The sequence below is a fragment of the Centruroides vittatus genome, unplaced genomic scaffold, assembly GCF_030686945.1.
Source record: "Centruroides vittatus isolate TY-2023 unplaced genomic scaffold, ASM3068694v2 scaffold_1015, whole genome shotgun sequence".
Classification (NCBI taxonomy): Eukaryota; Metazoa; Arthropoda; class Arachnida; order Scorpiones; family Buthidae; genus Centruroides; species Centruroides vittatus.
The window spans coordinates 3,335,959-3,348,149 of NW_027122666.1; the positions used below are offsets into that span (position 1 = coordinate 3,335,959).

At 30.1% G+C, this 12,191-nt stretch overlaps 1 protein-coding gene across 2 annotated transcripts in view; it reads right to left on the minus strand.

Moving 5' to 3' along the window:
• The window catches only part of Gyf (GIGYF family protein Gyf), a 78,663-nt gene extending 71,089 nt beyond the window's left edge, over nucleotides 1-7,574 (minus strand). The window contains exon 1 of one of the 2 annotated variants that reach the window (XM_067283883.1): nucleotides 7,454-7,574. The gene's annotated coding sequence lies outside the window, so the exon portion shown is untranslated. Of the gene's footprint in view, nucleotides 1-7,335 lie in introns of both variants that reach the window. The other variant, XM_067283884.1, reaches the window with a different exon arrangement.
• Nucleotides 7,575-12,191: the final 4,617 nt, after the last annotated feature.

A 12,191-nucleotide genomic window follows, 5' to 3' on the forward strand; every position in this document is an offset into this window, starting at 1 on the left:
CTTCAAATGGAGATATGACATAATCACAGCCCTGGCACTTTCAAAACTAACAAATATGAGAGTCAAACTCCTTTTAGCCAATCCCTTCCACCATATATACATAAAGATAAGATTTGATATGAACCTGCCAACTAATCTAGATTTTGAAATTTATACTGATGGATCAAGGATAAATAACAACATTGGTTGTAGTTACATGGTGTATCAAAACAATACTGGAATCTTCTACCAGAAATTTTGTCTTGACAAACATTGCACAGTCTTCCAGGCAAAACTGACTGCCATTAACATGGCCACGAGATGGGCTGATGCAAATCATAACAATGCTAACATCTCTATTATAACATACTAAACCTCAGCAATTACCCTCCTTCAGAGCAATAGGCTTCATCCTATTGCTACTGCTATATGTAATACCATCCACAGTTCTAGTAACTCCTACACCATCAGCTGGACATGTGGACACCAGGGTACAACAGGAACAAGAAAATGGATTTGCTGGCCAAGGCTGGACAGGTAGCATCCTACAATAAAAGTGAAACAACTGTGAAGAAAACCCTATATGAAGACCTGATACAAAACTGGCAAAACTCTTGAAACCAAAACAACAAAATAACTTACTAGTTTATTCCTATAATAAAAGATTATTATACATATAAATGGATTATCCCTAACTGAATTCTCACAATTCATTACTAACCACAGAAAATTTGCTAGTAATCTGTACAGGTTTGTCAATAGAAATACAACCTGTGTGTCTTGCCTGTGAAGATGTAATCTTTACCGCTTTCACCATGTTCATTACCATCTTCAACTTACTGCTGGCCTCCAAACATAATGTAACCTGGCCTTGTACTCACCAGAAACCCCTCAAAAATAATAAAGAACTATACTCAGCCTTCATTAACTTAATAAGATATGAAAATATCATAATAATTACTGCCAATAATTAAATGCCAAACCACTAAAGTACATACATCTTCAATCACTAACTTGTACAAATTGTATCAAACTTTGTTAACTGGTGATCTGCATCCACTGCAGCAAGTGGCTGCCATACAGCTTGTGGAAAATATATTTGTATAATGTCCCTTAATTATTTTATTTGTTAATTTTCTTAAATCTCTCTCTCTGAGCATTATGTTCCACTTATGGTACAAACAACTGTAATAAATCTTCTTAACAGTTATATGTAATTTGCTATAAATTTTAAGGACTTATCACACCACAGTTTTCAATTGGAAAGCTCACTGAGATTCTCAGTGAGCTTTCCAATAAGACCTTAAAATTTATAGCAAATTACATATAGCTGTTAAGAAGATTTATTACAATATTGGAGAAAAAGCAAATAATTATAATTATAATCAATTGTAATTCATCCTTGTTTACTCCTTTCTAAACACACTACTCTACTACTATGCAAATGCAGTACCGAGTATGTACTATGTGCACATTAATAAAAATTATGTAAATGTATGTATTTTAGGAAGTATATGCATTTGACCATTTGTCTGTTCTAATCTGTGGTATGTTCAATTCTGTTACTGAGTAAATCTGAAGATAATCCATACTTGAATTAAAAGTATAATTCCAATTAGATAAATTTGTAAATTTATGCTGGTTTACAAGGTTAGCTGTTTTATTAAAAAACATCTAAATCTATCACTGAATCTTCCTTTAAAATAAATATAACAAATACTTAGATTGTGAATTATTGTTAATCATATGTCTGTATCTAAAGGAACTAAATAGTACTAAATGACTATCTAATACTTAATGTTTAATTTAAAAAATTATTATTGCCAGTTTAGTATGTTTTCTAAATGATGATTACCTAAATTATACACACATACACTTATATTATGAAACATGTATATGAATACATATTAAATAATATACTGTTTATAAATTTAATGACTCTCTTCCCAAATTTAGACAAACATTATTATGAAAATTAAGTTTATTCTTCTAAAACTTTTTATAAATTAGCTGATTGATTCAAATTATTATTGTCAATTTGTAGACTGCAAGTAGACAATAATAATAATAATATACAGAGTAAAAGAAAATAAATTTGTTTAATAGATATTTACTTGTTCATTAAGTACTTATTATAAATAAATTATAATATATCAGTTTATTTTTAATTTATAAATATTCATCAAATTTCAAACATTCAAGTTTTTTAACTTCTTAATCATAATATTTATCAATTGTCCTACTTTGATAAGTTTGTGTTCAAATGATAAACATAGCATTGTAAAGTGTTACAAATTATTGTACTATAAAATTATCTAAACACTATATTCCTAAACTGTAGTCCTAACTTTAGAAAATCAAGTTTAATTTTTACTTTATTAAAGGATTTTTATTTTATGTTTTAAATAAGAACCAAATCTTAAGTGACAAAATAATGCAAAAATTATATTTTTTTCTGATTTAAACCATGTAAAAGTAATAATATACACAACTGAATATCCTAAAATTATTGATGTAAAAAATATATTTATAAGTAATGTATTACTTATTTATATAAATTCAACAAGTTAATACATTTTGTTTTACTTTAATTGCAGATAGCAGTATAGATTTATCAAAACGTCAACTCAATGAATTTTTAAATGCTTAAAGCAGATAAGTAATTTTGCAATTTTTGCAATATACATTATAAAATTATAAATAAAACTTTTATACAATTGAATTCAAATGAAATAACTGAATAAACAAAATTAAGTTGCAAATAATGATAAAAGTTATCATTCTGTAAAATCATGTATTTATAAAAAATAAAATATAATTTAGTTTTGTTAATTTAAAGTAATCTAACATTCTTAATTACAGTTACTACATATTTATACATACTAGGGAGCTTTGCCCTCTAGCCACATATAGCAATCCAACTTTCCTTGCTCACTTTGCTCACTCATTGTGCTGCAATTTTTTCAAATTGCAGAACTATAAATTCCCACTGTCATCCATTTGTCTGTCTTTCCTTAATCTCAAGAATGGAGTTAGATAGATGAAAGATGAGACCAGATATGGTAACCTTAGGGGCTGGAGACCCCAATTAGATACAGGGTTTGTTCAATAGGTATTGGGACTGAAGTCACAAAAAAATTTATTGAAGATATATGTACAGTGAGTTAATAATCTTCAAAATATGACCCTCCTGGATCAACACACTGCTGCCAGCACTTTTTCCAGTCTTCATACGCTCCCTGGAATTTGGCAACCTCAAGGCTGTTCAGACACCCCATTTAAACTGCTTGGACTGCCTCAATCATCCTGAAAAAATGTCCTTTCAGACTCTGTTTGATCTGAGGGAACAAAAAGAAGTTGGGAGAGCCACATCTGGACTATAGGGTGATTGGAGCAGCACTGACATATTGTCTTTGGTCAGTGCCTCCCTCACAATTAGCAACATGTGACTGGGCACATTGTCATGATGGAGCATCCAGGTATCAGTGATCTCCCTTTGAACATGGCAAATCCTAATCCTCAAATGTTTGAGCATTTCTGTGTAAAATTTACTGTTCACTGTTTGTCCAGCAGGCACAAACTCCTTTGGACTACACTTTTTGCATCAAAGAAGGCAATGAGCATTGATTTCACTTTTGATTTGTCAGATGTCCAATGCATTGTTCTTCTTCAACGTCTTTCCAGCCATCTTTGAATTTTTTATGCCACTCAAAAACATGCAAATTGGGCATGGTTTTTTGTAAGCCTCACAGATCATATCAAAAGTCTCCATAGTGGATTTGTTCAATTTAAGCGAAATGTGATGGCAAAACGCTGCTCGATGGTTCACTGAATCTCGACTCTCGACGCAAGCACTAAACATACTTTTACTTCGAGCATGATCTACACACTCCAAAGGCTCGGACACAACTGAGCATGGTCTCATAGCTTACATTACATCCCCCACCATCGATTCCACCTATAGAGACCACCCTCCACCTGTTCTCATTGGCAGGAAAAAATCAGTCCTGATACTTATTGGACAAACTCTGTATATATGAACTTCTGATGCAAATCGGAAGTCACATTATTTCAATTCAAAACTTTTTCCCTGAAAAACAGTTAATAGATGACTGGTATGACTCCATTGCTAACAGAAAAGTATGATGTACAGGGGCAAGACACTATTAATTTGAGGTGGAGAGCATATAATTTAAATTAAATAAATTAAAAATTGCAGCCCAACATTGTGACAATGTCAAAATAAATAATATAGACTATTCATAACAAAAATTTCAATATGTATAACTTCATTTGTCTAAATCTGAGTGAGGATTACATAACAAACTTAGTTCAGATCTGTTTTGAAATGCACCACCACACTTAAATTAATTAGAAAAAACTTATATTCAAATTGTATAAAAACTTTTCTTTCAGATTTTTCCCATCAAAATCAAATACAGAACAACCTTCAGATTCTAGAACAAAAACAACATTCTTCTTTTTGAATTGGTCATTTTTTAAATGTCCCACAGAAAAATTCCAATTCTAGCAATTCCATGGTTATGTGATTCACTTCACTTAGTTATTTTAAGTTACCATCATTATATTAAAAGTTTGAGAAATATAGTAGTTGCTTATCTACAGTTACTGTTTAATAAAACAGTTTTATATAAATTAAATTTACTGAATTTAATTTTATTTTATTTTGCATTATCTAATGCAGCACTAAATTCTTTTATTTAATGACATACATACTTGTGTAATTAAGAAGTTAATTGTTATAATAATCACAAAATTTAATTCATCAATTCTACATGTATAAAACAATATTTTAAGTTAAAATGAAGATTTATACCTTTAATATGGTTAGGTAATGATAAAGAAAATGTCTCATTAATAAGAAACTGAGCAGATTATTTGCAAAATAAATTATGAGTAAATATTATATAATGAATAACTATCATAAAATGTTTGATTAATTGAAATGCAAAGAAAGAAAGAAAAAAAAGCAATAAATACTACTATATAATACACACATTTCTGTTAACTTTTGTTTTAACCTAACCTCTTTTATTAACTTGCACAATAATAAGGAAATTATATTGCATGAAATCAGGTTTTGGTTAATACATTATTCAAGATACTAATTCCAAGTCTTATTAATTTATATTTGATTAATTGTCAAGAATAGTTCAAACAATGAATTCTCATATACAGATTATTTCATATAATTTGTAACATTTAATTAAACTCAATTATAATTATTAAAATATTTGAAGACAAAATAGTTTTTTAGCATGTAATACTAAAGCTAACTGTGGTTATTAGTCAATAATATATTGAATATTTATCCATATAAGCAGTTTTTATTAATATTTTTAAAAAGTTGTTAATTAGGATATTTTAAACTTGACAGTTTAAAACTTTTGACTGCAATCTTCTGGAAATCAAATACTTTTTAAGTCATATAATCTAATGTTTGAAATAACAGTAGGTATTCTTACATATTAAACTATTACATAAATAATACAAAGAAACCTTGAAATTTTAAGTTTATAAATTTCAGAAACTGTTTAAATATTTCATTAAATTTTTAAAAATCAATATTAGTAGAAGAGAGAAACTTAGTTTTAAATAATTTGAATCAGTAGCAGTTTAAAATTCAAAACATTTTACATAAAATGCTTTCCAAATTATTTTTTTAATTCATTTAAAATTTCTTAACATACATACAAAAACATCTTTCACTTTGAACTGATGATGAAAAAAGATTTTGATAACAGATATTTTTCCTTAAAAGTTAATCTAAAGTAACAAGCTGTTTGTTGTGCCTGTCTTTCTGATCATCAATGTATTTTAAAATCATAAAATGTAATCAAAATTACTTCTCAAGAAAAATATTAAAAAAAAAATTTAACAAATACATTTGTAAGGGAAAAAAATTACATATAAAAATTCAAACAACTCAATTCAGTTATACATATAATTGAAATAACAAATTAAAAAGTTAAATGTGATAGCTAATAATAAAAAAGTTATTTCTAAATTAAAAAATACATTTTTATAATTTTTGTTTTAAACAAAAATCAATAAATTCAAAGATAAAACTCCTCAATGAAAGTTATAATTAATTAATAAAGTATTATAAAGTGAAAAGAAAGAATTTAACAACTATAAATTGACAAATTTATTGATTAAATGTCTCAATAAAAATCCAATAAGTAAATTATATTCTTAAATCCACTATATTTGATTAGATTTTCATGACTTGGATTATAATGACATCAGTTTTGCACAGAAATCATTAGAACCACCCTAACAAAGTAATTTCACACCTGTATGTTTCTAAGTAGAAAAGGAAGTAAATTATTAACCTGTTGGAATTAGAAAATAAAATTCTGTAAATATACTTACAAGAACACTAATGACAAAGCAGATATACATATAAAACAATATTAGAATGTAAAATAATAATAGAATTTTAACACAGTTGAAATTGCAAAAAGATAACATTAACCTTGATGACATGTAAACACAATAAATATGCATAAGCTATTCAAGTACTTGTTCCAAACTTTGTCTTAATGAAGACTGTTAACAGTTTAAAAATATTTAAAAACAGAATTCAATATAGATAATTAATATGAATCAGAGATCAATGCTCCTGTACACAATGCAATGCATCCTAATTTACACAATAGAATCAATAGGATGTTTTTTAATGCTACATTATAATAAAATCAAGCATATTTACTTCTATATATCTTATAACTTTCAATACAGTTTTATAAAGAGATATATTTATCATCTTAATAATATGTTTTAAATCTTACCCTAGTATTTTCTATAAATTTTTCACATAAGCATAAAAATTATAAAGTAAAAGAATGCTATACAAATGTATCAATCAATGCTTTCAAGTATTTTAATGATAATGATGATCCAGATATTATGCTATAGAATTGAAAGCTGTTTTATTGGACAGTGTGACTATGAATATATAATCAGTTAATCCCAAAAATGTTCATGAGAAATATTTATTGTTAAAGTTGAATATAAAGTTCCATTATGGTAATTTAAGCCAATGTGAAGAATGTATAAATGGCATTTATAAGCTGATATGCTGAAATATGTGATATTAAAAAGATATTTTGGCATAAATGGCCTTTTAACAGCAAGCACAAGGTTATGGTGAGAACAACACATAGGGATGTTATTAATTAATATCAATTTTGAAAAAAATTCTTTACAATAAACTGATATATACATAATATCTTATACTATATTTATTTAATTTTATATTAATTACATTTAATTTCGTCATATGAATGTAAAATTAAAAGTATAGTCAACATTTGTGGAACTCGATTTACCTTTTTTTTTTATTATTTTTCTTGTATAATTTTTATTTAAGTTTCTCTAGTTTGATCGAAATAATTTAAATGTGACTGATAACGTAATCGTCTCCTGTTATTAAAACGGTGTGACTTACCAATGAGAAAAAGAGTTAAATCTGTGACGATCACGACAAGACTGATCAAAAAACCAAGATGGCTGACATCAACCTTTGGTCACGTGACCTGCCTGGTCACCAGGTCACGTGACTCGCGGAGCCTCGGAGAAGTGAAATCAGCTGTTATAAACGGCGATGAAAATTTTCTTGTGTTGTAAAAATTTTTTTAAAATCTTGAGATTAACGTGTTAAATTAAAAATTGCTATATATTACTTTCCAATAAAATTAATCCAATAAAGTCGTAACAAAGTTGTTATATATTTAGCGTCGCTAATTTATTTATTTATTTATTTATTTATTTCTATTTATGTTTAATAGTATTGCGTATCACGTTTAGTTTTTTGAATTTTAAAGAAAACTTTTCGTTTTTAAATTTACTTTATAATTTTTTGGTTATTTATTATCTAAAATTTATATAATTATAATTTTATCTCCACTTCTTACGCTTGTTAATATAATTATATTTAAAAATATTTCTAACAGAAATTTTAATATGATGGAGGATTGGCAACACTATACCATATTGTGTTCTAGTGTTGCGCAAAATGATTGGAGTGTTTCGGAAAATACGAATCAATCCAGTAAAGTGAACGACTCAGTTTTGAAACGTGATTCATTGACGAAACCACACACACGCCGAATTGAAACGCATTACACTCATCGGTTGTGTGTTAGGGTTTCTTATTTCCCGGTCTTTTGCTTGTCCCGGGATTCCAGGATAAAAGTGAACTGTTTCCCAGGATCCCGGGATAGAATTAATTATTTTTAAGATATACAAAATATAATGAAATGAAATGATATCATTATTTTTCATTTTTTAAATTAATTTAACACGTTCCGCAACCTCCAAAATCATATTAATAATGCTGTGTAAGATATATATTAAAAATTACCTTTGCATTACGTAGAAATGTTCACAAATAGAAAAAATATATTAAAGTTTGCTGGAAACTACATACAACAACAACAATGAAAATGCTTTGAATTGAGTTGAAAGTTAAAAAAACAAAAGAAATTAGATCAAACTTCTAACTTAAAAGGTAATTTTCGTTTTTTAAATAAAACATAATGCAAAATATTATTATAAATTTTTATAATAAGATTTTAAAAAAGCAAAGATGGTCAATACTTCCATTACTCGATCTGATTCTTATTTCAGTAATGAAAAGACTGCTACCGAGAATGTTCTTTCTGATTCAATTGATATGAGTGGAATCGTGTTTAACGCATTTACGAGAAAACAGATGTTATGTGTTTTTTCATCCATAGCCTGGAAGATCTCTAGTTCGTTTTCGAGACTGTAGTACTTCTTTTGCTCTCTAGTATTCTTGATTTGTCTGCCTCGTCTGCTTTATTAGCGGTATCGAGCTTATAGCCCGATAATTCGGCAATTGGTTTGGCTTTAATAATTAGGATTATGAAGAAAAACTTCATACTTGCAGACTTCGTACTCGTTTGTATCCTTGCCCAATTTGCACAACCTGGTGTTACGCAGTTATTGAAGCTACTGGGCATGGTTAAAAATTAACACAGCATAAGCACAATTATTCCAGATATTACAGGTTCTGACAAGTAAATAATTTTCAGACTCCTGCCACAAATAAGCTTCATATTGATTATTGGCCATTTGTGACATGCCATAACGAAGAAAAATTTAAAAAAAAATTAATAAGTAGGTTTAAAATTAATAAATACAAATGTATTCTGACAGTTTATTAGTTCATTATACTTTCTATTGGCAAAATTTCCACAACCTTAACATAAAATAAGAAAAAAGTGAACTTTTACGAAATTTGCGGGATTTCCCGGGATATTTCCCGGGTTAAAAAAACAACCGGAATCCCGGAATCCCGTTTGAGAAACCCTATTGCGTATAATGCACAACTCATTCAATTCATCGAAACTCACACGTTCAGTTCCTTCTGCTCTTTTTAGATTAATAACTCAGGCTAAATGAAAATTCGCGAATATTTGAGGATGTGTAAATGAGCAATTTAAATATTAAAAATATAAGGATGGTTAAATATAATTCGTGAGCAAAATCCTAATTATCAGTACTTCTTACAATAAGATTTAATAGTTCACAGGAACTTGTTTTCAAGCTTATTAATTCGAAGTTTTAATCCATAGAAAACACTAAAAATTCGAAATAGCGACACACTAAAACTGAATCGACAGTTGAATACTGGGATTCAACTCACCGAAATACCGCTAACGATGATTCGATTCATTGTATCCACTCACTCATTGGCCGAGACTTTTTCTATTAACTCTTTCCACCCTGTGGGCACTAAGAGAGCCTCTTTTAGCAAACCCATTAAGGGTTCGGTCAGGCCCACAATGAAGCGGCCGGGTGATGAGGGATAGGGCCCGACATATCCGGATGGACCACTCCTCGAAAATTTCCTGGAGATTTTTCGACCCGTCCAGATTCGATCATTGGCCGAGACTGGTTCACATGTTCAAAAAAATTTCACCTGTAGAAGATAAACATGAAGACAACCTTTATCTAACCGTGATGTTAATAGATGACCAGCACAACTCCGTTGCTAACGGAAAAGCATGATGTACAGGGGCAAGACACTACTAACTTGAGGTAGAGAGCATATATTTTAAATTAAATAAATTAAAAGTATGATTAAAAATGCAGCCCGGCATTGTGACGATGTCACAATAAATAATCCTTTGTTTGATATTGAAGTTTTAAATATACAAAATAAAATTTTATTATACTGCATCGAGTACATACATTGCTCAAGAAAAATACACGCAAACCAGATAAATAGCATTCGGTAATTTTTTTTTTTTTTTTTTTTTGCCTGTATCAAAAGTTGAAGAAGCACGCTTTACTAACTTATTCATTGTGCTAGAAATGAGTTAATCTAACCATTCACAATTTGCACAAAAAAACCCCACAAATCCATATATATCAATTCTGTGTAAAACAAAACTAACCTTACCGTCAGTGCCGGAATAAGCCTCCAGCGGGGCCTAAACAAATTTTAAATTGGGCCCCATTTAAATAAGTTGCTTTCTAAAGAAATCTTAAATAATATCACTTAAAAGTTTTACTAATAATAGAGAATATAATTACTAATCTTATAATATAATTTTTTTTAATTTTAACTCTTTCTGCCCTGTGGGCACTAAGAGAGCTTGTTTTTTGTAAGCCCATTATCGGTTTGGCCAGGCCCACAATGGTGCGGCCGGGTGGTGAGGGGGGCTCGACATATACGAAGAGACCAGCCCCGAAAAAATTCCTGGGGATTATTTTCTTGACCGCTCGGCCATCCGGCCCTTATAATATATTCGAGATGGGTTGATAATAATAAGCGCCGAGCCCAAACGGTTAAGAGTTGAAAGTTGAAATTTGGTACACTGTTAGGTACAGTACGCCATGAGAATGTACACTAAGAAGGGATTTTTCGAAATTCCCCCGCGGGGAAGAGGGAGAGTGTTAAGGATTACCCTGAAGAACTCGGCTTCTACTGTACTATTTTAGATGCGTTTTGCGTTTTTTGCGAGAAATCGAACATATTTTTAGACCCATCTAAAAATTCTCTAATTAACCTCGGAGAGAGGCTTAATTCTTGCACCCTATGAAAACGGGTAAGATCGGCTAGATAACTATAAAGGTTATCTTACGTAAGGGTTTATCACACCGAATGACCAATCTAACACATTTTTAAAATTCTTTATTCCTTTACTGCAGTGGTTCTCAATCCGTGGTTCGCGGAACACGGGTGCTCCATGAAGCAGCTGCTCTATTCAAGAGTTCCGCGAAAAAACAAATATACAATTAAAAATTGTTGTAAAAGAAATTACCTTACAATAACATATGATACAGTTTACAATAAAAATTAAACGTACACACATACATTTCTCTTTTATCCATTTAAAAAGTCTGATTTTGTAACGCACTCACGGTAGTTCTATTTTATCCCGCATTTTTAACGGAATGGAAGTGTATCATTTTGTTTTTGCTTTACTTCAATTGTTGGAAATCGAAACAAAGCTACTCTAATTCGCTTTACTTTTTTTCCCACATAAAATGAGAATTCGATATTTTATTTTAAAATGTGCTTAGGCTCAAAACAAAAATATTCAACTTATGGCGTTCATTTTTGCGCGCTGTTCTAATCAGACGAATTCTTCTGATCCGAATATTGAAGCGTTCGTCTACTTTAGATATTGGTTTTTGAATAGTTATTTACAATTATCATCACTTAGAAATCTAATTGAACAACGGCCCAAGCGGCAGTGGAAAATGGATAAAATACTGGTAATTGGCCGTGGGTTGCGCTTTGCCAACGCGTGGCCATGAGGAATTACATGGGTTTTCTTCATGTTTTTAAACGTCGCACAAACGTCAAGGTCATCGCTAAGGGTGCGACTGTGCAGACGCGAATGCACTAGCTAGCGATATAGTTCTCGCAAAGGAAACCATGCACTAGCGAGAAGCGAGAAATATTGCTGGCGAGAGCGAATTTATGGTTCTCGCAAATATCCGACAGGGTTTGACATTTATTGCGTCTCGCCTCTTCGAGCTCGTTCGCGTCTGCTTAGTCGCACCCTAAGGCCAGGAACATACATGCGTAAAATTCGGCGTAAAATCTAGCATAAAACAGAAAACGTAAAAATTTTTCTGAAATTTTGCGGCTTTTTACGGCGTAAAAAGTAGAGACATGCTCTACTCTTTTTTCAGTTCTGTTTCAG